The sequence below is a fragment of the Bison bison genome, unplaced genomic scaffold (assembly GCF_000754665.1).
Source record: "Bison bison bison isolate TAMUID 2011002044 unplaced genomic scaffold, Bison_UMD1.0 scf7180017864456, whole genome shotgun sequence".
Lineage (NCBI taxonomy): Eukaryota > Metazoa > Chordata > Mammalia > Artiodactyla > Bovidae > Bison > Bison bison.
In genome coordinates this window covers 8,535,897-8,541,416 of record NW_011495018.1, presented here as the reverse complement: position 1 = coordinate 8,541,416, position 5,520 = coordinate 8,535,897, and the positions used below count along the sequence as shown (strand labels likewise).

The following is a 5,520-nucleotide window of genomic DNA, read 5'->3' as shown; positions in this document are numbered from 1 at the left end:
CATAATGTGTCCAGTGCCAGGGAGCAGAGGCCACCCGACTGCGGCGGCGGCGGCGACCGAGAGGACTGTCTCCTCGCAGCAGATCCTTTTATGTGCGCCGCGCCAACGCCTCGCGGGCTTGCGGTTTCTTTGGGTCCCTCACCCTGATCCCGGCTGCTTCGGTTGGAAGCGCAGCGCTGACGGTTACCAGGCTCCCGCCGGCCCCGGCATCCACGCTCCGCGTGGACCGCCTGCCGAGCCCCGCGCTCCCGGAGCCGCTCCCGAGCGCGGGTCCCGAGGGCGGAGGCAGGTGCTCGCTTGGGCGCCTCTCGCCTGCGCGGCGCGGCTGCCTGCCTAAGGGCTTGTGGTCTGCACGCCCGGCTCCTGGCAGGGCGTGTTTGAAGCTGGGGAGCCAAGAAGGGGGAGATGAGGAGTCCGGAGACTACGAAGATCCCGGCGAGCACACCGCGGGCGCGGCCGCTGGGGAGCGCCTGCATGCGCCCCCATGCCCTCTCCCAGAGCTTTACAGTTGCTCAAGCCCAATCCACACGATTGATTATACTGTGGCTGAAACGTCGAGTATCGTTTTCTATTGACGGGAAACTGCCTCCAAATAAACTGGCATGCGTATTTATGGCAAGATTTAGCCTGGACCTCAGTGGAAGACAGATCTGCCTTTATTTCCCTCTGGTTTGGGATAAAAACGAGGGCATGTGTCACAAGTGAAAAATAAACAGAAATTCGGGGGCCAAATATGTTGTTCCATGTGTTACCTGCAAACACAGTGATGCCTTTTACTGTTGGCAATACTAACTGCGGGACAGGCCAATAACAGCTCATTAAAAATAATGTTGCAATAGCAAACACGTTCTTAGATTTTACAGCCAGAACACGATGTTATCAACCGCGAAAATACTTCTTTATTTGTGTTTGGATTCTAGAAAACGGTTCTTGACTGACCTGGTCTTTACAAAGTCGAGAAATAACTGGTTCTCCACAGGCACAGTTTATTCTATGTCCCCCCTCCCTTTCCCTCCCTTTGAGGACCCCTGTTGCCCTAGGCCAGAGAGTCCTTCCCAGGAGCCAAGGTGCATGCCCTGGGGGAGGAACGTGGCTGGCCTGTGGCTTGGGACTGGCTGAGATGTGAGCCTAGAAGCCTGCCCAGGCAGCAAACCTCCAACTCGCTCCTGTTGGGTGGGGGATCACAGTATTTCCCAGGATGCAAGAGACAGCACGGAAGCTGCTCCCTAAGCATGAAGTATCCTAGGCTCTACTGCAAGCCTATATAGAGGCCAAGACAGCACTTGGTGAGACTGAACTGGCCTGGGGTCATCGGCCCCTTGCCCCCCACCCCCACACAGAATGCTTCTGTAGGTGCTGCCTCTGTGGAAATTGCCAGGAGCTGCTGGAACCCCTCAGCAGAAGGGGTTATGTGGGGCAAGTGAGGGTACCTCCACTCAGCTCCTCCAAGACATCTATCCTGGGAATCCAGAGCTGCTGGTATTCCCTAACCTAGGGCACTGAGCCAATATTCCTGACTTTAGCCCTTCGGATGGTGGAATCCAGCCTTCTCTCGGATCCTAACTTCAGATCCTTTCCCCCATGGGAACCCCCAATTAAGTCAGTGTGATAGCATCGGCTTCCTGGCTTAATAGTTTCTGCACCATCCAAACAGACACACATGCAAACAACATACAGCATACACTCACACTCGTAGGTGATTTAAAACACTCACCCCCACCCCCCGCCACACACACACACACACACACTTTAGTTAGAGCTCCTGACAGACCCCATATGCAGGGGTTCGCAGGGCGCAACCTGTATATGCATTTCGCATCACATCTGCTTTGTGATCACACAGCATCACAACAGCAGACACAGTCAGGTACACGTTGTTCTGGGTGCCTGGGCAGCTGGTTTTCTCTGATGGCCCCAGGCAAGCTGGGAAGAACCTTGGGGAGAGGATTAGGTAGGGAGCGAGGTGGCACTGCAACCTCTGCTGCAGGAAGCTTGAAATCTTCAGAGCAGAGATGCCTCCTGTTCCCTCCTCACCAGCCACCTGGGACAAACTGTGGACGCTGCCAACATTCTACTGCAGACCCCCACATGCTTATAGGCCAGGACCTCACTCGGAGCCAGGGTCCCACTATGCCGGGCTCTGAGGACCGGCGAGCATCTCCGAGCCCTGGGAGACCAGTGAGCAAGCTCTTGAGCTGTTTCTGTTGGCAACACAGATGTATTTCTTTTATTTGGTAGTAAATAGAGCAGGTGTGTGTACATCAAATAAGAGCAAGACAGATATAAACTGCCCCCTCGCCACTGGACGCTCATTCTGAACCAGGACGTCCTTTGACAGGCCCTGGCACGCCAGAACCCCAGAGCGCGCGCTGGAGGGTAGAGCGGGGAGAAAGAGGAGGAGGCACGCAGGTCGGTGGGATTTGCTTTCTCTTCTGCAAGCGCACGCTGGGGCAGCCTGGGCCCGGGCGATGGGACTGGGGGTCAGACCAGCGGCGGTCCAGAGGGCTGCGCAGCTTTCGACCCTCGGGGGCTCTGGCAAGAGCTGGCGTCGTTGGGCTGCCTGGGCCCGGGCCAAGCGTTCCTGCTTCTACTGCGCGGGGTACCTGAACTTCCCTAGAGAGGCCCTGCGGGGGCTGGAGACTTATCTGAGAACCTTCCTACCCGCCTCCAGGGCCCCATGTCGCCCCACCCCTTGCGCTTGTCCACGCCCCGGGCCCTGAGATCCATCCCGAAGGTTTCTTCCTCTTAGCGAGCGAAGCGTGGACCGCCAAGCGGCTAGGAAAAGACCCCGCTAGTGGGTCACGGCGACGGGGTCGGGGTGTAAAAGCCGTGAGCCCCATGGAAACCCCCCCTTGGTGGGGGGGGGGTCCAAAGCACAGCTGAGGAAGCCCCTGGGTTGTCGCTTTCCAGGGCACTTGCACCTGGCCGGGCAGAGGCACTTCTCCGCCCCTCTTCCGGGCTTCCCACCCACTCTCTGCTCGCCCACCCCAGCCCAGCCTGCTGGCCGGTCTCTGCCTTTGGGGTGCGAGCGATCCGTTCGCCTGGCCGCGCGCATCTCGCAGTGTGCACGGCCATGTGTGCACGTGCGCCTGTCTGGGTGCGCGGGGCGAATGGTGACCTTTGGCCTACAGACGTTTGGGAGGGTGCTGTGGGCGGGTGGCGGAAGAGGGCAGCAAAGATAACTGGGCGTGCTGTACTCTGGAGCCCCGCCTGGTGCCTCGGACCCAGATACTGAGATCTGGGATGCGCCTGTTCCCGAGCTTGGCGACTCTTGCGGAAGTACCCTGGAGGCTTATTGGGGGTGAGGGGGGAGCTCCAGCTTCTAGGGAATCCTGTCTCAGACAGCAGCGCAGCGGGTGTCCATTTTTCCGCTAGGGATCTTTCCCCACCCTTCTGCCTCCAGGATCCCGTTGCACTTCCACCGTGTGTCCGGGCAGTTTCGGAGACCAGCGACAAGAGATAGTTGGAGGCAGCGGGCCTCCTCGGACAGTTTCCAGGAGATGCCCACTTGTTGTACTCGTCCAGCTCCCTTCCTGGCTGCTGCTCCAGGCGATGCCTCTTCGCAGCGAAAACTGCCCCCCAAATCTCTGTCGCCGGATTCCTAAAGGATCCCTTCTGGTTGCAGTGGACGGAGAGGAAAAAGAGTTGGGGGAGATGTGAGAGCGAAGAGAGCGAGAACGCGCCGAGAGCGCGTTGCTCCCTTCTTTTAGTCTGGAGCTGCGGGGTGGAGTCACCTGGTGTGCCTCACCCGAGCGCTAAAGTCTTAAAGAAAAAGAAAGAATCCCCTTCTCTCGTGAGCTTCGCCGCCCTCGCCCCCCTTGGTGATGGAGTGCACGCATCAGATTTTCATCAAAGTTCTATTAAGTGAAACATAGGTTGCAGGGCACCCTTTGATTGAAACAGTTTAAATTTTAATTGTGTTTTTAATTTGACATATAGTTGCAGAAAGGAATGACACTGCGTCGCCAAGGGGCGGTCGATTTTCTTAATTTCTCCCAGAGGAATTGATGAGTCTATCAGGCCACTAGATTGGAAACCCATTAAAGCTCTCTGGTTAGGCTGTTAATTGGAACTTGATGGATGTGGGGAGGGGGGTGTTGGGACTCGGCTATGCTGATCCAATCTTCATGACTTTCTGTTTTCCAATAAATTACACAATTCATTTTCCAGCCGCAGATTACATAAATTGTACACCTCTGGGGCTCTCTTTTTCAAACAGGGAGCCCTTTTCCCCAAAAGCCTATTGCAAGATGTCATTTGCACCAAAGAACGAACAGCAGAGGCCCTTGAATGAAAATCGAAACATAATCAACGTTTATACTTAGAAAATTTATTGAGATCATTTTCTCTGGTATTTCCTTATTTTAAAGTTTCGACGCGCCATATATCATAATCCACTCGCGCAAAGAGGGGGGGCAGACTGTGTTTAATATTTATCGAAGCTTGATTCCAAGATCAAACTTGTTTATGACTTCATCTGTCATTTCAGAGGGAGCCTTCTTCCACTATTACCCGGCTCAGCCAGCCTATTTCCCGACTGCCGCAGAGCAGAGAGGATCAATTTTTATTAGGCTCCTCGGCAAGTTTGCTCTGGGCCGCTTTAATATTGAGCAGCGGCATAATCTCGAGACCTAAACTTTAAGCGTCCTTTCAGTCTCGGAAAGTTTATCATTCCTTGAAACTCGGTTATGCCTAATTCCCAGGAAAGGGGGAGTGGAAGGGGAAGCGATCCCAAGGATGACGAGGGGCCTGACTCCCGGGGTAGCGGCTGTTAATCTGGTTGAACTAAGGAGGGGCGGAGCTACCCCAAGACTAGGAGGGTGGGGCGGGAGGTGGGACCGAGTTGAAGGATTGCCACGCTCGAGGGCAGAGAGACGGGGTGTCTGTGGGTGGTGGTTCCTGACGCTGAAGGTTCCTGGCCGTGTGGTTTGCAGCTGCGCTCAGCCCAGGAGAGGGCGTCTGGGCCTCTGCCTTCGCCATGAAGTCTCGGGGACCCACCCCCCCCAAAAAAAATGCCCCCAAGGAAGGGCGGGGAGATTCTGTCCTGGCCCTCTGGCCCCTGCAGTGGAACTGCTGTCCGTAACCGTGGGGCGGCGGGAGACCCCGCCCGTGACCGGCTGAAAGGAGAGGAGGCGTGGAGGACCCGTTTGCCCGGTCTCCCCCCACAGCCTCTCCGCTGCAACCTCCCCGCCTTCGGCCTGCGCCACCACCACCATCATTTCCCGGGCCCGGGGCAGTGTGTCTGTGGCGCTGTAGCGCACGTTTGCGGACCGAATGCGTGCCACGGCAGAATCTTTTATGCAGAAGCAAGCCTGAGGTTTACGGTGTTCGCGTCCGAAGAGGTGCCTGGGAGGAGGAGGAGGCTGCGCAGGGGCGCGCGCCTGTGTAGACCAGACAGTCGAAGCGACCGCAAGGAGCGTAGCACCGGGCCGGAAGGCTCCTTCTGACTTCCCTCCCAAACTAGCCCGCGGAAGCGGGTGGTGGTGGCGGCTGGGGGGCGCGAGGGTGCACGGGTTCTTT

At 56.9% G+C, this 5,520-nt stretch overlaps 1 protein-coding gene across 1 annotated transcript in view; it reads left to right on the top strand.

Moving 5' to 3' along the window:
• The first annotated feature begins 2,325 nt into the window (after positions 1 to 2,325).
• Positions 2,326 to 5,520, top strand: part of HMX2 (H6 family homeobox 2) — a 7,980-nt gene continuing 4,785 nt past the window's right edge. Inside the window, exon 1 of the mRNA XM_010859176.1 lies at positions 2,326 to 2,409. The gene's annotated coding sequence lies outside the window, so the exon portion shown is untranslated. The remainder of the gene's footprint in view (positions 2,410 to 5,520) is intronic.